Raw genomic sequence first — 13,531 nt, forward strand, 5'->3', positions numbered from 1 at the left:
GGAAGAAAAGCCTAGAGAACCAATTTAGGTGTCATTCTCCTTCTCTCTAAAGGGAAGAGCCTAGAGAACCACCTATCCCAAATAAAGGAAAGTCCTAAAAGGAATTTGAAATTCCAAATGACAACAACCAATTTCTTAAATAAATAATAATGGAAATGAAACTCATGAAAATTTATTCTTTTAAGAAAATCCAAATTTTCCATTTTAATTTATTTTATTTGAAACAATATCTTGGTAAGTAATCTTAATCATGAATTATCTATCATATATTTTTCCAAAAATAATTTATTTCTTTAAATTATAATCTTGTGCTAAATAGGAAAGATTTATTTCATAAAGACTTGAAAAAATAAAATTTTATTATCATAAATTCTCATTAAATTAGAGCTAATTGGTGTATTTTTAAAATTATGATTTAGGAGTTTAATTATTAACCCAAATTAAACCTATGCGATATTAAGAATAATCAATATAATAAAAGATCAATCAAAGACCACAATAATTTTTACGTCCCCACTAATTGCATGTGGAGATAATAAAAAAAATTATTTCATGTCAACTTGAATTGAGATAATATAAAGTGAAAACCTTGAGCCATGCCTTAACATTTAGGGTTTAGGGTTTAGGGTTGAATCATAGCCCCGACTTCGGGTTGGGAATCCCATATAGATTATGACCTGAACCGATTCTTTTTTTAATCTCCTTACGATATTCTCTCTTGACAACAAAGCTAAGCTATCTTGTTTGATTGGAATAGGTGTCGTCTAAAGACGAAAACTAGACAACGACATGACCAATTGTATAGGTGTGCTCTATGCCGAAAACAATATTGATCTATTGTGATCGATTGGATTGAGTATCGACTATGACGAAAACCAAACATGATAATAACGTGACTAATTATATAGTTATGGTCTACACCAAAACTAAAACTGGACTATCGAGACCTATCCTGTCAAATACGGTTTGTGATGAAAACAAAATAGGAACGTTATGAACATTTAAAGTAGGAAATGGACGGAAACGCAAACCATACTGCTGAAATAGAAGTTATGTTATGAAACCCTCGCTAGTCGGTGCTGTTTTGGAGTTTGATACGATTACATTCTAAAAATTTGTCCACCTATATATGCTGACATTTCTTATATATTTAGAAATTATAACTAATTTTTTGTGTTTTAAGTAATAGAATCCTTTAAATTCATCCTCTTTGTAAAAAAAATTCAAAGTTAGTACTATTTTTTTTTTAAATATATATTTGGACAACAACTTAAATTTTCCTTTTTTGAGTAAATTATTATTGGTCCTTGTTACCTAATAACTTAATTTAAGTTAATTAAGTTATTAGCTTAAAGGTTAATTATGAGTAATTTAGCTAGTTAATTAACAAAACAATTTGTTTTATTTTGAGAAATTATTATATCATGATTGATGTTTATTTATTGATCCATTTTTTTAAAAATATTTTTTAAAATTCTCTTGAAATCATGAAAATGATTATTTTTATAATAATATAAATGTTTATATATTCTTTAACATAGATATTTATATATTATTTTGTAATGAAAAGTTCTTACTTTATTACAATATTTCATTTTTTCTAATTAAATTGTATATTTTTTTTAATTCTTTTTATAATTTATTAATATTAAAAACATTTTGCAACATATTATCAAAAAACTATTAAAATCACTTTTTTGAATTTTCATAGAAATGTTTTTCATAGAAGCACTAAAGAAAAAATCACTTCCAGTAAAAACACTTCAAGTTGAAGTACAATCAAACAAATGCTTATAATTCAATTGTTAGTGATTCTAGGAAGCACTTTAGCCTAAAAATTATAAGGCCAAACCTTGTTTGATTGACCTTTATTCATCACTCAATCAAACAAGATTATCTCATGTATTCTCTTCAGATTAAATGATTTCTAATATTGTAGAAGACTCATAATATATCAATTTTGATTCATTAGTTTTTTTAGTGATTAGTCCTTAATTCAGATTGATCTAAATTAAGAGATTAAAGTTCATACCTGCGATTTGAATGTTCCTAAATCGAATCTCATTTGAAGAAGATGTTGAAAACCATGATGGTCATCATAAAACTCATCTATCTAATGATTTTCCATCTGATCTCTCCCTTCATAGATCTAAGCTAGGCGTAAGAAAAGACTTTTCTCAGCCTGTCTCCTACAAGAAATTCTCTAAATTCTCTTTTAGACTAGCATAACATGGATGAAAAAGATCAACAAGGAGAAGATTCAAAAAGCATTGATCATGGCAAGAGAAAGGTAGATGGAAAAGATGTGCAAAAATCTCAAGAGCACCCTTTCCAGTGCCCTTGCCCTTCTATGGTTATCGTCATAAACCACACCTATTCTAATCAAACAAGATAGCTTAGCTTTGTTTTTAAACTAGAATATCGTATGGAGATTAAAAAAAGAATCGATTCAAGTCATAATCTATATGGGATTCCCAAAGTTATTAGTAGAAGGTAAACTACAAAAATTGAAGAAATACAAATAAATTTACAAATAAGTTCTACAAGATTTTAGTAATGGATTCTAGGAAATTGAAAGAATTTATCGCTCATATGCTTTTATGTGCATGTAAAACTAGATGGGTGCTTGAAAACTCTTCTACATACATTACGGGAGGACTTTCCATTGTTTTTTATATGCCACTTGAATAAGTAGAAGATGAGGTCTGTGACTTTGTCAAAAATGAAATGTTCATATGAATCTTGTGTGTAGGAAATTCAAGTCAAGCATTTGATGTGACTAGATTAGGGTGTGTACAATATTTGATATATTATTTCATATTATATATGCTAGGTGACTAGATAAAAAGATGAGTAGTTAAATCTCTACACCTTCATCATGTCATGTTACTCTAGATGCATATAGTCATAATTGATCCGACTTTAAGTGACATTACTAGAAAAATAATTAGACCAAGATGAAGTAGCTATCCTAGAAAGAAGGTTTGGTGGTAGCTCTATTCAAGTGGTGTCTGAAGAAGTTTTACTATTTATAGATCCATCAAAGAGGAGGAGGAGAGAGGGAGGGGATGGAGATTGTTGGTTCTTTGTAATGGTCAGATGGTAAGGAAATGTTATATTTTCTTTGTGCATAAATGACAATGAGATAGTGAACCATTTTCTATTGAACTATGGTGTTTGGTTTTGTTGGTTTTGTATTTTTTTTGTGGTTCAGTAGATGATGTTTGTGCACAGGTGGAACTTTTCTTGAGGTGGCAGGGTTGGGTTTTGGAAAAAGGGAGGCCACCTATCCAGATAGCAACTCTCTTGTCCTATGATGTGAGGTGAGAGGGAAATAAAACTTCCTAGGAGAATGAACTTCTTTTGTAGATGTTGAGCTATGGTAAGCAACCCCTTATTCCAAACCCCACCCCACCCCCTAAAGCGTGAACTTTGTGACTTGTGAGTACTTGGTTAGCACCCTTGTTTCAGGCATCCTATATTGGACTTGTTTTACTTATAAAAATCTCATTGTAACCCTGGTTTAGTTTTGTTATGATAATTTGCCAATATGTTTGTATCAATATATTGGACCTCTTCTTTTGTAGCATTAGATATGGGACCATGATTAATGCTTGGAAGTGATTTACCACTTGCATAGTAGTTTGAATCATTTGATTGAAGGGAAGATATAAATCTATTTTGCATTTATTTGTTGACATGGATGGGTTGTTATTTAAGATTGTTGTATGATGGTGATGCTGGTAATGCATCAGCATGCCATGTTAGCAAAAAGTATATAACTTGTTAAGGAATAATTTATTCAGTTATAGACAATGTGTTCTTTATATGTAACATATGTTTCTTCTACATGTCACTATAAATGTGTGTAGAATATTGGTGATTGTTCCCTTGCCCTATAATTAGCTAATTGGAAGAGGTGATGACATACATACATGGTAAAGAACGCAAGTTTTGATGATTCATGTTAGTTATACTGGATCTCCATTTCCTTTCCATCATAACTCTTAGTGAAAAGTGCAGAGAGGACAAACCATGAGCAAAACCCTTCCTTCTATTTAAGCCCATGTCCCATAGAGTTCTGTTAATATGACCTAGCTTTGGCATTCATTAAAGATGGAGAACATCGTTTGAAGATGAACGTTGTTAGAAGTTTTCTACTCAAGACACAATTTCTTTAATTGCATTCCAGACACAAGCATGCCATTATTATGTTGTGATTAGTTAGTCATTTGGAACCTTAGGTACTACCTTAATGGTGTAAAGGTACTTCCTTAATGGTGTATAATTTTAATCAATAGATCAAACAGATGTGGTCTACGTCAAAAAACAAAGCTAAGCTATCTTGTTTGATTGGAATAGGTGTAGTCTATGACGAAAGCCAGACTGGACAATGATGTGATCGATTGTACAAGTGCGGTATGCACTAAAAATGATATTGATTTGTCATGACCGATCAGACCGAGTGTCATCTGTCATAAAAACCAAAAAGGACAACGACATGGCCGATCAAATAGATGTGGTCTACGTCGAGATCTAAACTGAACTGCCATGTTCGATCAGACTAGGTGCAGTCTTTGATGAAAACCACATAGGACAATGACATGACCAATAGTATAGGTTTGGTCAATGCCAAAATTGAGATTGAACTATCGGGACCTATTTGACCGTGTGAGAATTGTGATAAAAACCAGATAAGACAACGACGTGAATGATCGTACAAGTATAGTCTACATCGAAAATGATACTAAATTTTCGTGGTCGATCGGACCGAGTGCAATCTATGATGAAAACCAGATAGGACAATGACGTGACATATTATATAGGTGTGATCTACATTGAAAACAATATTGAACTATCAAGACCGATCGAACCTTGTGTCGACTGTCATAAAAACCAGATAAGACAATGATGTAACTGATATTTTAGATGTGGTCTTTTTCGAAAACAAAACTAAGCTACCATGACCGATTCAATTGGGTATGGTATGCGATGAAAAAATGATAGAACAACGACGTGACCCATCGTATAGGTTTGGTCTACGTAAAAAACGATATTAAACTATTAGGACCTATAAGATTGAGTGTGGTCTATGACGAAACTATACAGGACAACGATTTGAGCGATCTTCCATGTGCGGTCTAAGCCGAAAATGAAATTGAGATTTCTTGACCAATCGAATGGGGTGTGGTCTTTCATGAAAACCAGACAAGACAATGACATGACCAATCATACAAGTGAGGTCTATGCCAAAAACAATAATGAGTTATTGTGATTGATTATATCAGGTATGGTTTTTGAGAAAAAGCAAATAGGACAACAACGTGACCCATCGTATAGGTCTGGTCTATACAGAAAAATGATTTTGGGTTGTCGGGACCAATTAGAACGGGTGCGGTCTATGACGAAACCAGCTAGAACAACGATGTGACAGATCTAACAAGTGCAGCTTGTGTGGAAAAGAAAACTAAATTGTCGTAACCAATCAGATTGGGGGAAATAGTTTGTTCTTCAGTTTTTATTGCATAATTTTGTAGTAATTCAAATTTACCTTGTTGATAAATTGTATTAATTTTCATGTGGGGAATCGACTAATTATGTAATCAACTATGTATTTGAACTACATTTGTTTCTTGACTATTAATGATGTTTTGACTAAATGATGATGTATATGAATGTATCAACAAGGTAAATTTGAATTACTACAAAATTATGCAATTTAAACTGAAGAACAAACTAAGGTTGCGATTGACTAACCAATCACAAAGCTCATTACATCTATTCTTTTTCTTAATGCTCATTACATCTCAGTTTCTTAATTTTACTGTAGGACCCTAGGACATGTGTAGGCTCAATACAAGATCATAGTCTTCGAGAGCCTTCATCTTATGGTTACATAAACCCTCCAGAATCTCAACCTGCAGGATCTTATTCGACAAATCCGTCAAACTATGGTGACTCTTCTACCCAACCATCCATTTGGGGTCAGGTGAACCCATCAGGGAGGCATCTGACACCTTGGCTAGGATCTTTATTCATATACCCTTCGGACTTGGGGAGCCATCCCATCCAACCAACTGCTTAGTACTAGGCAAACCCATCAAGCAGACATATAGAACCTTGGCCAGGATCTTTATGGAACCATCCTATCCAGCCAGTTGCTCAGTACCAGGCAAACCCATCAGACAGTCATATAGTACCTTGGCCAGGATCTTTATGGAACCATACCATCCAACCAGCCGCTCAATATCAGGCAGACCCATCAGCCATGCATCCGACACCTTGTCCAGGATATGATCTATCATCTTCTAGCTCTACTAACTACTGGTATCGACCAAATCCATCGGCCATGCCTTATTCGCCTCTAAATATTGAAAGGTTTTGTGTGTGTATGTAACTGTAACCGTTGTATGCGTGCTACCCACTCGATTTCTTGTTTTTTTTTTTTTTGTCTTTTTGTTTGTTATTTTAAAAAAAAAAAAAATTTCACTCACACAGAACTAGTAAATATTTAAATTTATTGTTGATTATGTGCGTACGTGTGAAATCAAACTAAAATTGGTGTGAAATGTTGTTGATTGTTTCAGCCTTGGAATGTAATGTCAAGACATATGTATTGTCATGCCTGGCACTTGGCTTCATGTGTGTTTTGAACTTAGGATTTATTCCAAATTCCACATTTATGAGAGAGATTAAATGATTTCTAATATTGGAATTGTTATGTTTGGGTTTCTTCATCACTCAATATGATCCGGAGAAGGTATAATGTTAGCCTATTCCACAAAAGCTGACATTATGATCGGGAGGTACTTATGATACTAGGATACCTTAAACTTAACTACAAAAGGACGAGAGCACTTGTATGATAACATTTCTTTATCATGCACTCGTATGATTTCTCTTACTCCCCGATTTTTATTGTCAAACTGAACAATTGATACTCAAATGTTTGGAACCCAAAAGGACTAAGAACAAACCTAGATTGTCACACCCCGATTTTTATTTTTATTTTCAAACTGAATAATTGATACTCAAATACAGTATATGTAATACCTAGCACCAATGAATTAAATAGGCAATAATGATTATATTAGTACTTAACTTTAAACGTGCTTAATTAGATGTTAAAACTAGTTTAGTGTTAATCCAATTTAATTATGAATTAAACTTTGATTAAGGTTAAGTGAGATTAGTTAATGACTTAACCATGCTTATTAAGTTCTTAGGGGCTGATTATAGTTACAAATGAAAAAAAAAAAAAACTATCATTTTATCATTATTATTATATTGCATTTGTTCATTATTATTTGTTTCTAATATAAAGAAATCACTTATAATAAATAAAAAAATATTTGTACACTACTTCTAAGAAAATATTGACTCAAACATATGTGAAATTGAATAACTTTTGTCTAGTAGGGTGACACCCAGGGAAGGTTATGAAGTACCTTCGGGTTTAGGGTTAAGGGTTTAGGGTTTAGATTGGTTGTTTCACTAGCCAAATTTGTCGCCTCAAGTCATGAATGGGACTACGAATACTATAACCATTCGTTTCTCACAGCACAAGAGCCTTGACCTTCATTTCACGGAGAAAACTAGGAATAACTTCAAGATAAAGGACTTTTTGTTTCTTTAGAAGAATTGTATTCTTTCTTGTTTATTTCAAGGGAGAAAAGAAAATGCATTCTTCATTTTCATTTTTTGAGAAGGAAGAGAAAACTTATTCTTTCTCTGGTTTTTCAAGAAGAGATAAGACAGATTAAGCTATCAAAAAGAAAAATCAAGATTTCGTAGTAAGTTCATAATTTTTGTCATCTTGGTTTAACCCCTCAATATATCTAATCTCGAGCATGAGTGATAATAAAAATGTAGAGGATTGAGAATAACTACAAAAGGACGAGAACGCCTGGGAAATTGCTCTTGTGATCTCCGAACGTCTACTTCTTCCGCCTTTTTCTTACGTCCACGATCAATAGTTTCTGGAAGGAAGTTGTCCATGTTTTCTTCGTCTCTTTCATTCATTTTCCCAGTTTGAAGGGAAATTCAAAGAAATTCTTGGAGTAGAGAAGCCGAGAAAATCAAGGTCCCGATAGTTCAGTTTTAGTTTTGGTGTAGACCATAACTATATAATCGGTCACATTATTATCATGTCTGGTTTTCGTCATAGTCGATACTCAATCCAATCGATCACAATAGATCAATATCATTTTCAGCATAGAGCACACCTATATGATTGGTCATTTCGTTGTCTAGTTTTTGTCTTTAGACCACACCTATTCCAATCAAACAAGATAGCTTAGCTTTGTTTTCAAACTAGAATATCGTATGGAGATTAAAAAAAGAATCGGTTCAGGTCATAATCTATATGGGATTCCCAACCCGAAGTCGGGGCTATGGATTCATCATAAACCCTAAACCCTAAACGTTAAGGCATAGCTCAAGGTTTTCACTTTATATCATCTCAATTCAAGTTGACATGAAATAGTTTTATTTATTTATTTTTATTTTATCTCCACATGCAATTAGTGGGGACGTAAAAATTACTGTGTTCCTTGTTGGATCTTTTATTATATTGATTATTCTCATAGGTTTAATTTGGGTTAATAATTAAACTCCTAAATCATAATTTTTAAAAATACACCAATTGGCTCCAATTTAATGAGAATTTATGATAATAAAATTTTATTTTTTCAAGTCTTTATGAAATAAATCTTTCCTATTTATTTCATAAAGACTTGAAAAAAATCAAGTAAAATCAAGATTTCTTGTATTAATTTGAGTGAAATAGTTTTTAATCAATAACATTATCACGAAACTAAAATACGGGACAAATCTTTCAAAATGCACAATAATATTAATGTATTCAATAAATTAAAAAAAAAAGTGTACTCAATAATCATAGAAGAAAAAAAATCAAAATGTAAAATATAAGAAAAGAAATAGAATCTTTAATCTGCAACACATTGAAGGCAATTCTCTTAACCAATATCTTATGAGTCCTGATTTGAAGCACTTCTCAAACTCTACCACCGAAAATCACTGTACACAAATGCACCACATGTGGGCAAGTATCCTAAGCCAAAGTTCTAGTTCTCATTCTATAGGGTAAAGATGGCTCTAAAAGGTAGGATCAAAGGTACCTTAGTAAGAATGATCATACCAGACCACCAATAGCATGCAACCTCCAACAAGTCTTTAAAGAGACGGGCGTTTCCATGCAAAGTGGTGATCACCTCTACACATACACTAAATCGTAGCCTAGGGGGGTTTCCCGTGGGAGGAATTCTTCCTACTATTTTATTGCTCCTTATGACTCCGCTATTCACCATGACATTCTAAGGGGTGCATAGTGTGTGTGGGGGGGGGGGGGTATTGTTTTTTAGCCTAAAAGATTTTCAAAATGATTTTTCAAAAAACAGGGACCGCTCAAGTGGTTAGAACACTTAAACAACCTAAGTCCACTCAAGCGATCATGACAGTTCTACCAAGTTTAGAAACGTATTTTGAGTGAATTTCAATCAAACTCAAATCTAGAAACTTGAGATACCAAAATCCTTATAGGATACCATCAACCAAATTTTTAGAGAACACAAGAGATTTGTGAGCTTAGAGAACCTTTGAAGAAAAGTTAGAAACTTCATGTACCCTTGATTCTAAGCAAATTTCTTATTTGTTGAATAGAGGACTGCCATTAGAAAATGCAATCAATTTGTTTATTACACCAAATTCAAAGATGGAGGGAATTTTTCTTAAAAAGAATATTATATTTGATAGCATAATGTAATGTAATACTTGGAAAACTAAAGTAATAACCTAAATTCCCACCAGGTTAAAAAAGAAAAAAAGAAAAAATGGAAGTAGTAGATTGAAAGGGAAGTGAAAGCGAAAAATTAGGGAATAATGTGGAAAGTTAGAAGAAGAATAAAAAAAGAAGACATCCATATATATGGTTACAATGGTAATCGATGCATGGTAGACTGAATGATTGCTAAGGAATATAATTTATTTAATCAGGAATGGTAACTTGATTCTAAAGAGTTGATTTAGAAGATTGAGTGGTGCATACATGATATTAAAATAAATCGAATTGGTGGCTTTTAGAAGTTAGGGTTTCTAGTCGACTCCTCGCAACAAGAAACATGGACAAAGAGGTGGAAGACACGCTTGTTTTCCCAAGTTGTTGCCATGATTTGGCTGGTGGCTATGGAAGATGGAAATATGCAACCATCTATTGTGACACCTTTGCTTTATGAAGTTGAGAGGGTTACTTCATTGGCTTCAATGGGCTTATTAGGCGTTGTTGCCTTGTAAAGCTAAGAGTCTTATTTCAATGGTTTCAATAGGTTTATTAGGGTTATTAGATGTTTGGCTATTAAATTGAGCAAGAATATCTACGAGATTATTTAAATCTTTAAAGTATTTTTGGAATAAAATTGTAGACAAATATACATAGATATATATATATTTAAATGATAGAGTTAAAGAGTAAAAAATGAGAATGAAATATTCATCCTGTTTTTTTTATTAATTATTTTATTAAAATTACTTATTTTCGTAGAAACTAAAACTCAATTTTTATTATATGATAGTATGATTCCTATTCATTTTCCTTTATATTTTGCATATTAGGTAAACTTTTAAGGCAATAATATTATTATTTTTCAAATGGTCATTTAGTAGTAAAAATTAGAAATGATAATGGGACAAATTTAGGAGGGGTCCTTCCATCCAAGCCTTACCTCTATTATTTAAACATATTCTTATCTTTATCTCAAAGCAAAATATTTAAAAAGGGAGGAGAGTAGCGAGGCGAGTTTCTTTTTTCTTTGTTTTTTTCCTTTCATTTTTTTTAATTTGTTTAAACTTTAATTATATGATTCTAACCATGGTTAAAAAAAAGTCTAAACTAGATCTGTTTATCTTTATTAGTTAAAACTAAAACTTTTCTATTAGAAGTTAGGAATGATGGGTATCCGCAAAAAAACCTACCTCCTTCCCATCTTTAGTAAAAATGATTAAAAATTTTGAAAAAGGAAGAAAGAAAAACTATATATTTAAGAGTGTGATGAGAGCAATGCTAACCTCAAGGGCAAGTGTCAAGTTGCCAATTTGTGGACCCGTATTTTTCACGTGCGTCTCCACTCGATCGGCGAGACTCGCTTTTTATTTGTGAAAAATTAATTTTAGAAAAGTTGGAGTCGCCACCTATTTTATTTTTATTTTAAAGGGAAAATAAAACAAGAAAGAAAAACCCTAAAAAGTGACTCCATAGTTTTGGAAAAAGCATGTCTTTGGGAAACCTGAGTCTAAGTCCGGGGATCATGTTACTTCTTGGGAAGGTACCTCTAGGAGATAGCACCCCTCTAAGCTCTAAAGAGGTCTCTATTGACTAAGTTAAGGGTAATGTGGCAATTAATTGATTAATTGTAGATATCTAAGTAAACTAGGGTGATTTCGGAAAAAATTGCATGCTAAACAAGATCAGATCATAATAAAGTAGAGTTAGGGTGCGTACCTGAACCGCTTCCTAAGCGCTATCACAAGACATCAAAGATAGTTTGAAAATATGACACATAACATGCATTTTTGTCAAGGATGATCAAACAAGCATCAAGGCAATCAAGTATGTCATCAAACGCAGACATGGCTCATGATAACATGCACATTCATAGAATTTTATAATTGGAGGGTAGAAAGAGCGTACCTAATTAGTGAGCATCCACACGCCTTTGGAAAACAAGGTTAGCTCAATAAAAAAGTATAAACACTTCTCATATATATCATAAAGAATGATTAAAACCAGCCAAATATCAAGCAATCCCCTCATTTGAATCAATATTAGAGAAGATATCAAGAATGTCGGACCCCCCACCAAGGTCCAAATTGCTTTTGCACAAATTGATTCAACCAGTCCTATTATTTAGAACCATGAAGTTTATTTGTGCTTGTTGAAAATCGAGAAAAAACCATGAAAATAGTTGAAAATCCCAAAAGATGCATGTTTGAATGAAATATGGTAGCAAGGGTTTTTAAAACTGAATTTTCTCAACCTGAAATCCTCCAATGATGAAATTAAAAAAAAAGAATAATAGCTTTGATGGAAAAGAGATTTTAAAAAAAACGTGATTCAAAATATGTAAGATCACAAGGAAATATCAAAGCAATAAGGGAATGGTGCATCAAGATGGCCACTGTATGAGTGAGGTCTGGGGGTGTGACTGAGACTACTTCGCTAAATTTGAAGATGATTTCCTTAATTCCATTCTGCTGCAACGTTCTGATATGCCTCAATAATTCAGGCACATTCATCTCCTTGGCCATCTGAAACAAGCTCCATGGTTTGTAGATAATTATAAGTCTCATGAATACAGGAGTAATCATTACCTATTTCCAATAATTAACATATTTAACACCCTGTTCACGAGTCATGCAACTTGGTTAATCCACCAGATTGCAAAGAATTAATGCCAAGTAAATTCTATGAGGAACAAGTGAGTGTCACGATTCTCAATTTTTGAAGCTTCAATCACAGACTACACAAATAGTTGACTTTCACTAAGTTCATCATCATCATCATCATCCACACAACCGGGTTGTTGTTTCAATTCAGTGTCAAGTTGCTGAATCTTCTTCTGTTTTAGCCATATAGGAAGCCTTTTCGATTGTAAATTCGGAATGACATCAAGTTTAATCTCCAATTCTGAACCCTCAAGGTACAGTTTCTTCATTGAGCCTTTATTACTTTTCCTTTACTGATATTACAGTAGTTCAATTCAGGCAGCCAACTTAGCGAATTAAGCGAGCATTTCTTGAGAAGACGTTCAGTTCATTTAAACAGTAGAGATGCTTCCCAAACACTTTGAGAAGTTATAAAAGGATTTCTCACCAATCTGCTAATTGTCCTCCATATTTAAAAGTCCCTTTAGCCATCTCAGTTGTGAATCTTCAAATCTATCATCCTAATCCGTCTGGATAATTTCCCTCCTAGCAAATTCAGAAATTGACTTATAATTTCTAAGATGTTCAAGGTCCTCATTGAGTTTTGAATACTCTAATTTCAATACAGAAACCTTTTCTGTAAGAACCTCTCCTGAAGCAATCTCAACAGCAAGTTGTTTAGCGAACTTTTGTGTTTCAACGCCTATTTCGTACAGTGTTCATCTGCAACCCTCTCTCTCTCTATTCCCTCTGCTGCTCAAACTCTCTGAACCTAATTTTAGAAATTAACAGCGGCACAGTAACATGTAATACAGTTCCAGAATTGCTCCCATGAAGAAGCAGTGCAACAGTAGAAGGCTTTGGGGCATTGGAATAATCAACAAGGTTGATATTAGCCTCACCCAGGATATTAGATCGTGAAGAACCCATTGCCACAATAACTTTATAGAGCTTCTCATCGTACTGCTTGGTTAGACTTGTTTGAAAGCTGAGCGTTCACATCAGTTTTCATACGTCGCAGGAGGTATGGCATAGTCAAGTCACGTAGGACTACTGCACACTTGTAAATGGTGGATGCGTGTAATGGAGAAGC

Source organism: Vitis riparia, chromosome 7 (assembly GCF_004353265.1).
Source record: "Vitis riparia cultivar Riparia Gloire de Montpellier isolate 1030 chromosome 7, EGFV_Vit.rip_1.0, whole genome shotgun sequence".
In the NCBI taxonomy this organism is placed as follows: Eukaryota; Viridiplantae; Streptophyta; class Magnoliopsida; order Vitales; family Vitaceae; genus Vitis; species Vitis riparia.